The sequence below is a fragment of the Bos grunniens genome, chromosome 4 (assembly GCF_055505025.1).
Source record: "Bos grunniens cultivar Pamir isolate PY7600 chromosome 4, Bosgru_T2T1.0, whole genome shotgun sequence".
Classification (NCBI taxonomy): Eukaryota; Metazoa; Chordata; class Mammalia; order Artiodactyla; family Bovidae; genus Bos; species Bos grunniens.
In genome coordinates, this window is record NC_141168.1 from 81,501,796 (window position 1) to 81,517,245 (window position 15,450).

General features: G+C 39.6%; 1 long non-coding RNA gene across 2 annotated transcripts in view; it reads left to right on the forward strand.

Moving 5' to 3' along the window:
• The first annotated feature begins 12,762 nt into the window (after nucleotides 1-12,762).
• Nucleotides 12,763-15,450, forward strand: part of LOC147374444 (uncharacterized) — a 173,944-nt gene continuing 171,256 nt past the window's right edge. Inside the window, exon 1 of one of the 2 annotated variants that reach the window (XR_015162773.1) lies at nucleotides 12,763-13,130. This is a non-coding gene — a long non-coding RNA (uncharacterized LOC147374444). The remainder of the gene's footprint in view (nucleotides 13,131-15,450) is intronic. The other variant, XR_015162774.1, reaches the window with a different exon arrangement.

The following is a 15,450-nucleotide window of genomic DNA, read 5'->3' on the forward strand; positions in this document are numbered from 1 at the left end:
TTTGCCACAAAACCATGAATGAAACAGCACAAGAGATTTAAACTGTTTCTAGGTAATATGAGATGCATACAAGAGAAACAAGTATTAAATATTTAAAATATGGTATGAAGCACAGTGAGCTTCCCAGGTAGGACTAGTTGTAAAGAACCCATCTGCCAATGCAGGAAACGTAAGACGGGTGGGTTCAACCCCTGGGTCAGGAAGATCCCTTGGAGGAGGGCATGGTAACCCACTCTAGTATTCTTGCTGGAGAATCCCATGGACAGAGGAACCTAGCAGGCTATAGTCCATGGGGTTGAAAAGGGTCAGAGTAACTTAGCACACACAGATGAAGGACAGTAAAAGAGCAACCATGAATCCATTCCCCACTTCATTTAAGACTTAGAACATCGAGAATAAGGTAATTTTTACCTTGTTGTCTTTCTTGGATTCATAACCCTTCCTCTTCCATCCACTCTACCTGTTTTATCTTTCTTTTGCTTTAGAAAAAAAAAAATAAGCCAACTTAATGGCTTAGAACAATGCCCATGTATTATCTCAGAACTTGAGTTCTCTGCCTCATGAAAAGATTTAAGTCACCTGGCATCATTAATAAAAATCTGCTGTCTCCCTATACAATTAATTGGACCCCAAATGCTAGTTTTCTTAAGACTGTTTCTCAAGTTTTCTGACCCAGCATGCCAAGTGTATACTAAACTGATTGAGAAATAGATACAAGGATCAGATGGAACTTCAGATTTTCTCTTTATTTCCAGTAGAGCTAGATTAGAAAATGAGATTCAACTGCCAAACAAACTCAGAAGTCATGCTATTCCTTCTGCAACTGAGTTACCACCCAGCCAGAAGGACCAAATGATAAACAGCAGAGCCCATCAACATAAGTTTACCATGAAGAACAGAAAGCATTAGGAAACACACAGCCTGTGAAAGGCAACTTATCGATTCACCCAGGAGCACAGTCTTTCAACTTCTTAACTTTCCTGAATAGTAGGCAGCTTCTTGCAAGTCCCTGGCTCCTTCTCACTGCCCATCCTCACACTGGTGTCTGCACTAACTGTTGCCTTATCTTAGCCTTCTCGCCTCCAAACGAGTTTACTGTAATGTCACCATCCTCCAGCGCCTCAGCCACCCAACAGGTCCTGTCCCTCAGTGTATTATAAGAAACTTGAGCTAGAGCATGTAGACTCTGAGAGTATGATTGCAGACTGAAAGCCACATTGAAATGTGGGTAAAATATAGTGGCCACAAATGAAGAAGCACTCTCAAATGTCCTTGTAAAGAGAGAAGAAGATATTGAAATATTCATTAATTTGATATATTCCTTAATATTTGATTGCTTTTTATTCCTTAACAGATTGCTAGCACTTTGTTCAAATAGTCATTGTAGCAATTATGTTGTATTATATATATATTTGGGCTTCCCTGGTGGCTCAGTGGTAAAGAATCTGTCTGCAATGCAGGAGACTCAGGCTCAATCCCCGGGTTGGGAATATACCCTGGAGAAGGAAATGGCAGCCCACTCCAGTATTCTTGCCTGGAAAAATCCCATAGACAGGGAAATCTATGGGGTTGCAGAGGAGTTGAACATGACTTAGGGACTAAACAACAATGATACATGTATTTACATATCTATTACTCTGATTAGATTATGAATATCTCAGAATAAGACATCATTCTTACTCATGTTTCTCTTTATAGTACTCAGTGTTATTGCTGGCTCTATAGGTACTCAAACAGTTTTGAGAAATGAAGATATATTATGAGCTATGAAACTTTATAAGTGAACTTGAAGAAAAAAGTCTTAGCTACAGTGCTTAAGAAAAGATAATGCCAGTATTGTCAGAACTTTTTATTAAAGCAGTTTGGAGATCTGACCTAGAGAATCTCTTTGATTAAAGAAGATGCCCAGCAGACCCAATTCTGTCATCCAAATGGATATGATCCACATAGGTTTGATTTTGACTGGCCTTTCTGTTGAAGGTAGCCTGATTTGGTGGAGGAAAACCCAACAGCTGAAATCCTCAAGGAATCATATTACTTTGAGTAGGGGGCAATGTTACTGATCAGGATATCAGTTCATTTTAAAATAGTATGTCAGTCAGCAAATGAAAGTACAAAGAGTAGAGAGCACAGGACTCATCTTTTCAATCCAGGTGTGGGCCTCTGAGTAAGCCTTAAATCTAATGAGGAAATTGCAGAGCTAATTAGCAATTGGAATAAGCTGAGTTGTAGGGAATGACTAAGAGGATAAGAGAAAACTCTGGATTAGTGGGTTTTCTGGTGTCCAGAGTTCAATCACAGAAACTTCTGTACATAAAAGTTTCAATATTAAATAATAGTAAGCATTTTATAAAGCTAGCCTTGGCCAGGAAGCTTCACTTTCAGGTTAAAAGCAGGTGTGCATAAATTTGAAAGATACTTTAAAAGATGAGAACAGAATAGAACACTAAAAGCTTTAGAAGAAACATCAATAACTTGAAGCGGTGTAATATTTAGCTCCCTTAAGAAACGGCAATATAAAATTACACTAGTCATCCATTGTTTCATAAATCTGCATTGCTGAAAGAGAATTATGTTTTTTCTGTGATCTTAGTTTTCCTTTCAACAAGGCAAGATCAAAAATGAGATATATTTGGTGGTGGTTTGTTTCTGAATATATGCCATTTGTGAAATCTTAATTTCCTGCATTCCTCTCAGTGCACAGATTTAAGGAACTGTGCTATATTTGGCTATCGATCTCTTAGAGAACCTGTAAATATAATGACATAGACACTTTATTAGCATCTCCTGGGGATCTTCCTCACTTCACCTATTGGGATACAGCCTGATTACTCATATCTACTTCTCTTCCTAGGAATCTAGGAAGCTTACATTTCCACGATCCCTTCAAATTAAGTTTGGACCAAGTGACTGGCTTCTCCTGCATTGGCTGTGGCCTCTTTAGGCCTTTGTGTTTATCCTCACTCCACCTATTTCAGTAGTGATCTGGGAGGCCATACGATCAAGAGGGCAGGATCACAGGTGAAAGAAATTGGGCCCCTGAGTCACCACTTGCTCAGACTATTATCTTTTTTATTATATGAGCAAGAAATAAACCTTCAGTGTGTTAAACCATTGAATTTGGATGGTTATGCATTATAATCACATGCACTAATTAACTTGAGTAATACTTCTAGCCTGAGTTTAATGTCTTCCATTTCACTATAGTAACATCATATTTATACATCACATAACTTTTGCCTCAGTAACTTTCCCCTTGCCTCTCTCTTTCTCTCCCACCCCCCGTTTTGCTTGAGATATAAACATGAGCCAAACTAGCTAAAAACATTAACCAGTAGTAACTACTATGAATGGTTGAGTTTTGTTTTGTTTTGTTTTTTTAGCATAGCTGAACTGTAAAGAAAATGAAACTTGAAGCTTTCAGAAGGAAATGTGAAGCTTCATTTCATCCCAGTAATGAAGAGGGAATGTCAAGGCAAATGGAAAATTCACTAGTTCATACTTCAGCAGGAGAATTAGGCCCCAATAAAGAATCCACGTCTAGAGAGCTGCAGTTTTATAAAATTGACAAGAGAAAAGGGGTATTGAATCTGAATGAGGTGTAGAGTTGGAAATAAGACTTCGAAATACATCTGGAATTCACAACATTTGTCCACTTAAGACAAAGAAGAGGGCCTAGAAAAAATAATTCTCCTTGTCCCAGGGTCACCACAGGGAAATTTTGCCTATGTCAGGATTTGGGTATTGAAAACAGTCTTTCATACAAAGTAAGAATTCCAAGCTTTTACATAGCGCTGTGCACACGGCATCCTTTGGTGGAGGGTTGGGATTGTGATGAGGGAACCTGACAAATATAAATTAGAAAGCCACAGTTAGAAAATATCTGCCATAAAGAAGAACCAGGAAATAAGAGGTCTGTCAGAACAGACCCTCAGATGGATCTGTCAAAGCAGACGTGCCAGACAACAGCTACTCTGCCACAAACATAAGGAAAATGGCTTCTCCTCACTATTATGGAGAGACATACATCTTTAAAAAGCTATATAACTATAGACATTTCTTTTTAGGTATTTATTGTATTACTTTTCCAAGGCTGCTATAACAAATTGTCACAAACTGGTTGGCTTAAAACTACAGAAATTTGGAGGCTTAGTTTAGGAGTCCAAAATCAAGTTGTTGGCAGGGCCATGATCCCTTGAATGACTTTAGGGGAAAATCCTTTCCTGCCTCTTCTAGTTTGGGGCTCCTAACTATCCCTATCATTCCTTCATTTGTGGTAGCCCAGCTCCAATCTTTGCTCTGACTTCAGAGGACCATACACCCTGCTATCCTCTGTATTTCTGTATCTCCAAAGCTCCCTCTCCTTATTAAGAAATGACTCATTGGGTTTAGAGCCCACTTTAATCCAGTATGACCTCATCTTAAATTCATTAATCTGCAAAGGTCTTATTTCCAAATAAGGTCACATTCACAGGTACCTGGGATTAAATCTTCAACATCTTTTTGGGACACAATTCAACCCATGGCAGATATATACATACTTGTGATGATTTAAAGAAACAGACATTTCATAATGTGCTATCAAAGATTTGGCAACATTTCTGGAGGAAATTTAGCAGTAATTATTGAGATGTAAAACGTTCATATTTTTGGCACAATAATTTCACTTTGAGAAATGTATTCTCTAGAAAATAGTTGGAAGTATGTTAAAAAAAATAAGTACAAAGCTATAAAGGCTTCATTTATGATAAAAATTTAAGTATATATTATTTACATAGTAATAAAGCATTTATGGGCTTCCCTGGTAGCTCAGTTTGTAAAGAATCTGCCTGCAATGCTGGAGACCCCAGTTTAATTCCTGGGTTGGGAAGATCCCCTGGAGAAGGGATGGGCTACCTACTCCAGTATTCTTGGCTTCCCTGGTGGCTCAGAAAGTAAAGAATCTACCTGCAATGTGGGAGACCTGGATTCAATCCCTGGGTTGGGAAAATCCCCTGGAGGAGGGCATGCAACCCGATCTAGTATTCTTGCCTGGATAATCCCCATGGACAAAGGAGCCTGGTGGGCTACAGTCCATGGGGTCCCAAAGAGTCAGACATGCCTGAGTGACTAAGTAGCAGCAGCAAAGCCTTTATATTAAATGATTTTTAATTGATAGTAAAATGTCAATAAAATAATGTTAAAATTATGTACCACAGTTTTTTGAGGTATTCATTTGTCAAAATGTATTTTTCTAGATGCCACTTTTTTTTTCTTTTTACATATTTATCTTTTTTTTTTTTTTTAATTTTCTCTTGTAGTCATATCCATGTGTTACTTTTACAAATCAGGAAAAAAAATAAAACAATGTTATTTCAAAACCCACCTATTCTGTGCTCATTCCAGCTATAGTGACCTCTCAGCCTGCAGTTATAATAGATTATATCTGTTCATCTGCTTTTTTTGTCTTTTGTTATTCTGAATTGTAATCACATCTTTCCTCAAACTCTTTTGATCAGCATTGCTATTGTTTTACATATCCTACTGAAATAATACTTTACTGGTGTGATCACAGACCTGCTGAGGTAAATAGAAAATGATTTTGAAAAACAGCTATTTAAAAAAATAAGAATGCTACAAAAATCTCTCATCCACACATTTAGCAAATACACAACACTCTAAAACATGATGAGAAGTTATGCTATTTCACAAATATGGCAGAGAAACATCAATAAAAAGGTAGCAAAGTAACCCTACGAGGAAAGAAAAGGAAAAAGAAAGTCATAATAATCCAGAACTCAGAAACTGAACAACTGAGTGGCTAAGATACACCTGGAATATTCACATTATTTCAATATAACAGAGGATTTTCAATACCGTTGTGTTATCCTTATTTTAATAAAAGGTATATCCTACCTAGCAGACTCTAAAGTTCAGAAATGAGCACATGTTTATAATACTTTAAAGCCCAATGTGTGTCAAGCTCTGCTGCTGCTGCTAAGTTGCTTTAGTCGTGACCGACCCCATAGACAGCAGCCCACCAGGCTCCTCCGTCCCTGGGATTCTCCAGGCAAGAACACTGGAGTGGGTTGCCATTTCCTTCTCCAATGCATGAAAGTGAAAAGTGAAAGTGAAGTTGCTCAGTCGTGTCTGACTCTTAGCAACCCCATGGACTGCAGCCTACTAGGCTCCTCTGTCCATGGGATTTTCCAGGCTAGAGTACTAGGGTAAGTTGCCATTGCCTTCTCTAGTATTGAGCTCTATGGAGACTTAATCAGTCCATCCACTCTATTGGTCTGTGATGTAGGAATTTATGATCTCATCAGGAACAACCACTTGACATTTAGAACACTGCAGAAAATGTTAGATTAACTTTGAAAATAACCTTTCAGAATACGAAAATAATATAAAGTGATGAACTGAAAAGAGATAAATTAGACCAGAGATCATAAATTTTAAGTTGAAAATTGAGGTCAAGAAAAGCACCAAGAAAAAGTCAAAGGTAGGGAAACTTGAAGGGAAGAATAAGCTATGGCCCAATAATATCGCTGTTGTAAATATGTGTCTTCCTGGCGTCCAAGGGGATAAGACTGAACTGTTGATATACTTGATATAGCAGTAACAGAGGATTACTGAAACATCTTGGACTCCATTTGACTTCAGTCTTCCTCTAAAATCCTCATGGATGATAGAAGTTTTCAGATGTGTATATATAATATTTTAGTGAACTGAAGTCATATGTGGATGTTGCAGAGATATGTGATTGCACAGAGGTGCCACTATTTCTTAATCTGTTATGCACTTATTCTTACATTAGATTTTTTTTAGCTATAAGCAATTATCAGTGGATCTTTGGGAAAAGGCAATGGCACCCCACTCCAGTACTCTTGCCTGGAAAATCCCATGGGCGGAGGAGCCTGGTAGGCTACAGTCCATGGGGTCGAGAAGAGTCGGACACGACTGAGCAACTTCATTTTCACGCATTGGAGAAGGAAATGGCAATCCCATGGACTTCAGCATACCAGGCTCCCTATCCATCACCAACTCCCGGAGTTCACTCAAACTCATGTCTGTTGAGTTGATAATGCCATCCACCCATCTCATCCTCTGTCGTCCGTCCCCTTCTCCTCCTGCCCTCAATCTTTCCCAGCATCAGGGTCTTTTCAAATGTGTCAGCTCTTCACATCAGGTGGCCAACGTATTGGAGTTTCAGCTTCAACATCAGTCCTTCCAGTGAACACTGAGGACTGATTTCCTTTAGGATGGACTGGTTGGATCTCCTTGCAGTCCAAGGGACTCTCAAGAGTCTTCTTCAACACCATAGCATCAATTCTACAGCACTCAGTTTTCTTTATAGTCCAACTCTCACATCCATACATGACTACTGGAAAAACCATAGCCTTGACTAGATGGACCTTTGTTGGCAAAGTAATGTCTCTGCTTTTCAATATACCATCTAGGTTGGTCATACTTTCCTTCCAAAAAAGTGTCTTTTAATTTCATGGCTGCAGTCACCATCTGCAGTGATTTTGGAGCCCCCCAAAATAAAGTCTGGCACTGTTTCCACTGTTTCCCCATCTATTTGCCATGAAGTGGAGGGACTGGATACCATGATCTTCGTTTTCTGAATGTTGAGCTTTAAGCCAACTTTTTCACTCTCCTCTTTCACTTTCATCAAGAGGCTCTTTAGTTCTTCTTCAATTCCTGACGTAAGTGTGGTGTCATCTGTATATCTGAGATTGTTGATATTTCTCCAAGCAATCTTGATTCCAGCTTGTGCTTCTTCCAAGCCAGCGTTTCTCATGATGTACTCTGCATATAAGTTAAATAAGCAGGGTAACAATATACAGGCTTGACGTTCTCCTTTTCCTATTTGGAACCACTCTGTTGTTCCGTGTCCAGTTCTAACTGTTGCTTCCTGACCTGCATACAGATTTCTCAAGAGGCAGATCAGGTGGTCTGGTATTCCCATCTCTTGAAGAATTTTGCACAGTTTGTTGTGATCCACACAGTCAAAGGCTTTGGCATAGTCAATAAAGCAGAAATAGATGTTTTTCTGAAACTTTCTTGCTTTTTCAATGATCCAGCAGATGTTGGCAATTGTTCTCTGGTTCCTCTGCCTTTTCTAAAACAAGCTTGAACATCTGGTGGTTCATGGTTCACATACTGTGGAAGCCTGGCTTGGAGAATTTTGAGCATTACTTTACTAGCGTGTGAAGTGAAGTGAAGTGAAGTTGCTCAATCGTGTCCAACTTATTGCGACCTCATGGACTGTAGCCTACCAGGCTACTCCGTCCTTGGGATTTTCCAAGCAAGAATACTGGAGTGGGTTGCCATTTCCTTCTCCAGGGGAATCTTCCCAACCCAGGGCTCACACTGAGGTCTCCTGCATTGCAGGCAGATGCTTTACCGTCTAAGCCACCAGGGAAGCCCACTCGCGTGTGAATTGAGTGAAATTGTGCGGTAGTTTGAGCATTCTTTGCCATTGCCTTTCTTAGGGATTGGAATGAAAACTGACCTTTTCCAGTCCCGTGGCCACTCTAGGCACTGAGAATACTGCAAAACAGGGAAATTTATGAAGCTCTCATTATAATAGAAGAGACAAATGATAAGCAAAATAGGTAAGTAAACTATAGTTTATTAAATATGACAGTGTTATTTGGGAAAAATTAAGGAGGGAGTGTGCAGATTTTAATAGGGAGGTCAGAGTTCAGAAAGGATGCTAGTTACATCCCTTTGCCTATTTAAATCCATTCTTCACACTTCTGTGTCCTGTCTTGTGCCCCAGAAAAATGATCACTATGACTGTATGTATCATCCAGTTCTCTTGTCCTCTGGACTTCTAGTTGAATTTGAGCAAAGAAGTTACCAGTAGGAGATATGAAGTGAGAGAAATCTGATTATTCTCCCAACCAGCCACCATGTTTCATCTCTTTGGTGCACTAACCTAACCATGGTTACTGCTGGGAAACTTGTATACTATGGAGATAGCTCTCAAGTTTCTCTTAATAGTTTCCTACCTCTGTCTGTCAAGCCTAGGTGTTTTAAGGGATTCTCATCAGTGAATCTTTCTGGGTGCAATGCTATCTGCTATTGCTTCTCTTTGGGCTTCCCCTGATGGCTCAATGGTAAGGAATCTACCTGCAATGCAGAAGCCACAGGAGGTGTGGGTTTGATTCCTGGGACAGGAAGATTCCCTGGAGGAGGGCATGGCAACCCACTCCAGTATTCTTGCCGGAAAATCCCATGGACAGAGAAGCCTGGCAGGTTATAGTACATAGGGTTGCAGAGTCAGGAATGACTAAAGTGACTTTGCACACATGCATTCATTACTTCTCTTTATTGTCCTTCAGTTTAGTTCAGCCGCTTAGTCATGTCCGACTCTTTGTGACCCCATGAATCACAGGACGCCAGGCCTCCCTGTCCATCACCAACTCCCGGAGTTCACTCAGACTCACGTCCATCGAGTCAGTGATGCCATCCAGCCATCTTATCCTCTGTCATCCTCTTCTCCTCCTGCCCCCTATCCCTCCCAGCATCACAGTCTTTTCCAATGAGTCAACTCTTCGCATGAGGTGGCCAAAGTACTGGAGTTTCAGCTTTAGCATCATTCCTTCCAAAGAAATCCCAGGGCTGATCTCCTTCAGAATGGACTGGTTGGATCTCCTTGCAGTCCAAGGGACTCTTAAGAGTCTTCTCCAACACCACAGTTCAAAAGCATCAATTCTTTGGTGCTCAGCCTTCTTCACAGTCCAACTCTCACATCCATACATGACCACGGGAAAAACCATAGCCTTGACTAGACAGACCTTTGTTGGCAAAGTAATGTCTCTGCTTTTGAATATGCTATCTAGTTTGGTCATAACTTTCCTTCCAAGGAGTAAGCGTCTTTTAATTTCATGGCTGCAATCACCATCTGCAGTGATTTTGGAGCCCAGAAAAATAAAGTCTGACACTGTTTCCCCATCTATTTCCCATGAAGTGATGGGACTGGATGCCTAAATTGTTTCTCAACTAAACTGTTGAAATTGTTTTGAGTATATTGTGTCCTGCTTGGCTAATTTCTAATATTATAATTTTTAGCAAATTTTGGCATCCCCAAATAGAACTTCTACATTAGATTTGGAACTATTGCTCACATATTGAAAGATGCAAATGAAGAATCTCCTTGTAGGAATAAATGGGACACAATTTGTGGCTTGCATTGTATTAGCATTACTCAGATTAATACTGGTAGTGACATGGGATGGAACGCTGGTGGAGAATAAGGCGTTTGCAAATCTGTAGTAGTAAAGCCTTCAGTCACTCTGATGACGATGATAAAGAACTGTGGGATGAGCTAGTCATTTCTGAATAACTTAAAAACATGAAAACAGAGAGATATACTGAAAGCCCCATTATATAGTCAAGACCTAGCATAATCCAGAGATTAGGCAATATAAGTCAAAATTTTTTACAAGAGTATAGGAAAAAGTAGGATAAAATATTGATTTATTGATTTTGGCTGAACTTAGGGAAACTGGGATGCATCTTACATGTTAGCTTGAACACTTGGTAGCAGGGTTAACAGTGGCTTGATTCATTAACCCAGTGAAACTGAACCCTCTGGTGAAGTACTGTCAATGAAACTGAAATGACAACACTACCTGGCATGCCAATGAATGGGCGGGAAAGCCTAAGGATGTTGCAGTGGATCTCCATGTGCTACTTGCGTAAGTTGCTCAGCCACATCCTGTCTTCTTGGAAACCCAGAAGTTATGCTCTTTTCCAAAGCATTAGTGAAAGCTGTGGGATGGCGGTCCCCTCTAGACCAGAGATAATGATGGAAATGAAATCTTCGAGTTTAATTTTAATATAAAACTCCTGGTCAAATGTGCCAGAAACAGGCTAAACCATTAAAGACAATAGACCTTAAGTATTTGAAAAAGGACACTGCAATGTGGCCGCAAGTTATACCACGAATCTTTCTTGCAGTCTTCTCCAAATGGAGGGAGGGGGTGGTAGAACTCTATACCAGAGAAGAAAACGCTGTGTTTTCAGAAGCTGTTAGACTTACACAGGGCCTCTTCACTAAAGCTAATCCCTATAACTCCAAAATGCCACTATAGCTACAGCTTAGAGTGGAGCTTTATCAAAGTACAGTGATGGAGTCTTGATCTGAATCTGTCTCACGGTGAAACCAATAATCCATCCTGTGGTTATTTGTCTAGTCCAAGCACGCTCAGTAAGAATGCATATACTAATTAGCAACTGGCCAAACTCCCCACATTAATTACCTGACCATAGAGTAAGGGCTGCTGCTGCTAAGTCACTTCAGTTGTGTCCGACTCTGTGCGACCCCATAGACGGCAGCCGACTAGGCTCCCCGGTCCCTGGGATTCTCCAGACAAGAACACTGGAGTGGATTGCCATTTCCTTCTCCAATGCATGAAAGTGAAAAGTGAAAGTGAAGTCTCTCAGTTGTGTCTGACTCTTCATTACCCCATAGACAGCAGCCCACCAGGTTCCCCGGTCCCTGGGATTCTCCAGGCAAGAACACTGGAGTGGGTTGCCCTTTCCTTCTCCAATGCAGGAAAGTGAAAAGTGAAAGTGAAGTCGCTCAGTCGTGTCCGACTCTTCGAGACCCCATGGACTGCAGCCCACCAGGCTCCTCCGTCCATGGCATTTTCCAGGCAAGAGTACTGGAGTGGGGTGCCATCTCCTTCTCCAATGGAGTAAGGGCTAGTATGATAAAAAAAAAAAGTCCAATGGAAGCCTCTATAAATGTTGCTCTACACCCAAAATGGTACATTCAAAGCAATACTGCATCTCTAGGAGAATTACACAGATTAGCACTATCATTAAGGTCTTGAAAAATGCATGGTTTGTAATTCCTCACAGATCCCTGTTTAACTTGTCTCTTTAGCCATTATAAAACCAAATGTTTCTTGAATAATGACCGGATTTTCTTGAGGATGGTCAGTAGCTTGGGCTAATCACAGCTGCTTTTCTTGATATAATTGCAGCAAATCAGTTCTTGGTACCTGATATATAGCTATCGATGAGGCATCACTTTCTTTTCAATTGTCACCAACACAGAGAAGGAGCTGACTTGCATCTGGAAAGGTGGAAGATTTGCCTGCTGGATGTGACATGCGAAGTCGCTTCAGTCGTGTCCGCCTCTGTGCGACCCCAGAGACGGCAGCCCACCAGGCTCCCCCGTCCCTGGGATTCTCCAGGCAAGAACACTGGAGTGGGTTGCCATTTCCTTCTCCAATGCGTGAAAGCGAAAAGTCAAAGTGAAGTTGTTCAGTCGTGTCCGACTCTTCACGACCCCATGGACTGCAGCCTACCAGGCTCCTCTGTCCGTGGGATTTTCCAGGATGTGACATGCAAGCACATTAGGTACTGGTAGGATGTCATTATAATGAGCCAGGAAGATGACTGTGGTTCCTCTGGACTATAATACAACAGAGAGACAAGCTGGCATAACCCCGAGGTAAGCAGTGAGCACAGACTTCTGATTTTTCCAGGTGCAAGCCAATTACTTCTATTTATCTTTCTTGGTGGGAAAATGCCAATTTTGTGGCATGTAAAGTATTTTGTTGGTACGGTTATTATTTTTTTTGAAAAACAGTAGATTCTGGGAGTGGGAAAGGGATGAACACCTGTGATTATTTGTCATTTTACCCATCAGATCTAGTCTCTCTCTTTGCCCCCACTCTGCGCTCTTAGAGTATATATCCAAGATTCCCTCACTCTTTGGCTTTTATTGAAATACAGCAAATGTAAGGTCCACCAGTCAGTCATAGGATGAGAAGAAAGAGAGATCGGCATATTTATTTCCCCTTATTCTCTCCCTGATGAAGTATAGTTTGTTAGTGCCTTTACTTTTCTATTTACAGGTGCAAGCTTCTATCAGGTAACTTTCCTCTTAATGTTACAGCTCTTACTACTTTCAGATAAGAGTCTCTCTCCTTGGTGCTCTCACCTAGGGATGGTAATGGCTTACAGCTGTTGCTAATTTTTGGCTGCTTCACCATCATTTTGTAGTTTGCTTAAGCCTTTACACAGCTTTTGCGAATAATCCCTGATGATTACAAATTTAAGCTACCATCGCATTTCTGCCAGGACGCCAGCCGACATGGAAGGTCTGATGGAAGTATGAGAAGGTAAGATTTGCAAAAATATTTTAAGAGGGAGCTAGCGATATGAATATGTTTGGAAAGAGTATTCTGTATTGAGAGAAACACTAAGGCCTTGAGGCAAGAGTATGACCATTTTCCTTGCTTAAGAAGCAGCAAAGAGGCAAGTTTTGATGAAGCGGTGTAGGCAAGAGACCTGTAAGAAATGAGATTAGGAAGAGAGGAGCTTGGATGAACTTAACATTTGTTGTAGGAATTTGGATTTCCCTCTGTAAAATGGGGTGCCATTGGGAGGTTCAAGTGTAAAAGATAAGTTATTTAATAGGATCATGCTGTCTGCTGTGATGTGAGCAGACTGTAGGGGCACATGTGGCAGAGATAGTTGCAATAATCTTAAAATAACTCAGGCTAGAGATGACTGTGGCTGGGATCAAGTGATAGCTGTGGAGGTAATGAGAAGTAGTCATATTCTCAGTGTATTTTGGAAGTAAAACTAACAATATTTACTTACGGTTTGCATAAAGAGTGTGAGCGAAATAATAGGAATGTCTACAACTGTTTTGTCTGACCGGTGAGAAGAACAGACTCACCATGAATTGAGATGAACTTTGAATTGTTTTGAAGGAAAACAGAATACTCATTTTTATCAATTCATTCATTAACCCTTCTGAAGAAACTCAATATTTTGTCTATCTGCTTTATCTTATAAAATATAAAATATGCTACAATATTGCTTTTCCTATTAAATGACAAATTTTGTAGTGCTATACAATTTTCAAAAGTTTCACACACATGATTTCATGTAATTCTGAAATAATCCTTTTCTTCTCCTACCCTTATTTTGCCCCTCTCCTGTTCCCTCTCTCCACTGGAAATCACTTGCTTGTTTTCTGTATTTGTGAGTCTATTTCTTTTTTGTTTTACTCACTAGTTCCATCTTTTATATTTCACATATAATGGACATTATACACTTTCTCTGACTTATTTCACTTAACATAATGCCCCCCAAGTCCATGCAAACTGCTGAAAATGGCAAGATTTCATTGCTTTTATGACTGATTAGCACTCCAGTGTGTGTGTGTATGTGTTTGCCACATCTCCTTTATTCATCTATTGATGGACATGTTGTTTCCATGTCTTGGCTGCTGTAAATAGTGTTGCTCTGAACATTGGGGTGTATGTTCTTTCTGAGATATTTTTGTTTCTTTTAAGATATGTTACATATTGTTTTATTGTTGTTGTATAAAGATTCCCTAGTTCAGCAGTCCCCAGCCATTTTGGCACCAGGGACTGATTTCGTGGAAGACAGTTTTCCCACAAACCAGGGATCTGGGGGATGGTTTTGGCATGATTCAAGTGCATTGTGCACTTTATTTCTAATATAATGCCGTCACTGATCTGACAGCAGGTACTAGTTGACATCCCAGAGGTTGGAGACTGCTGATATAAATAGCAAACTAGTTGAAATTTTCACAACTTAATTTATTCATTTTAAAATACACACGTTTTCATGCTTTATTTTCATAACACAGTGTAAGAGGCTATATAAACCAAAAACTAATTTTTTGATAATGTCTACTCAATGTTTAGAATCACTCATCTTTTTTCCATGTAAATGATGTACTTATATTACTTAGAAATTCTTGTCTGAAAGCATTTCTGGGGAATGGCTAAGACATCAAAGATCGTAAAATATGCTGTCAAGGACACTTTAAAAAGTGTTGCAAGAGAAAAATAGTACATGTGGTTAGGTCACTGGCGTCAAAGCAATGATGTGTCTCACAAGTACAGCTTCAGGGTTTTTTTAAATTGCATAAATTAAACTGTTTTCTTAGAAGTGTTTCAGTTTACAGTAATTAGAATCTGATGTTTATTTAAAAGAATCTGAAATTATTGCTATAACTGATCCTACCATTTGCATAAGATAAAAACAAACAGTATCAATGAATTGTTAAGATAGTCAAGACTCTATATTTTTAAAAAGGATTTATTGAAACTTACAAAGAGAACTTTATTAAGTTTTTATGCAGAGATAATTTAACGAAGTTAAACATGACTAAACAAATACTCATTCTGCAAACACAGATGCATTAAGGAAAAATGCAAAGGAAGAGAATGTTGCCTTTGATTCCTTTCGGTGCAAGCTTTGATGTATTCATTAGAGAACTATTTTAATGATAGGCAACTAAAAGATTGTGTCTTAATCGTTACAATTTCAAATGTAAACCTGACAAGGGCAAAGGTCGTAGAAAAAATCATATCTGAACGTCTGAAATAATAGTAATAAGAGTAAAAAATCACCATTCCAATGTTTCCAATAGAGTAGTATTTAATTAGGGGTTCAGAA